Genomic DNA, 206 nt, shown 5'->3' with positions numbered 1-206 from the left:
CCAGGTGCCACAGTGACGGAAATGCCGGGTACCAGGACGTGTTGTGGCACCTCCCATCGTGCCATTACCCAGATGGGCACAGAGGCATCCCCAGGGTCTGACTCTGGTTGCAGGAGGGGAGAGGGTGGTGGTCAGCACAGTGCCCCATGTACCCAGAACAAATATCCCTGCAGATAAGCTCCCCGAGAGGAGCAACACGTGCACAG

The 206-nt window shown here is 59.7% G+C and overlaps 1 protein-coding gene across 1 annotated transcript in view; it reads left to right on the top strand.

Moving 5' to 3' along the window:
• Positions 1-206, top strand: part of LOC104495948 (slit homolog 1 protein-like) — a gene marked incomplete at both ends in the record, with an annotated part of 14,737 nt that overhangs the window by 3,686 nt on the left and 10,845 nt on the right. The gene's annotated exons all lie outside the window — the stretch shown is intronic.

Source organism: Buceros rhinoceros, unplaced genomic scaffold (assembly GCF_000710305.1).
Source record: "Buceros rhinoceros silvestris isolate BGI_N320 unplaced genomic scaffold, ASM71030v1 scaffold21636, whole genome shotgun sequence".
Taxonomy (NCBI): domain Eukaryota; kingdom Metazoa; phylum Chordata; class Aves; order Bucerotiformes; family Bucerotidae; genus Buceros; species Buceros rhinoceros.
This window is presented reverse-complemented; position numbering and strand designations above follow the sequence as displayed.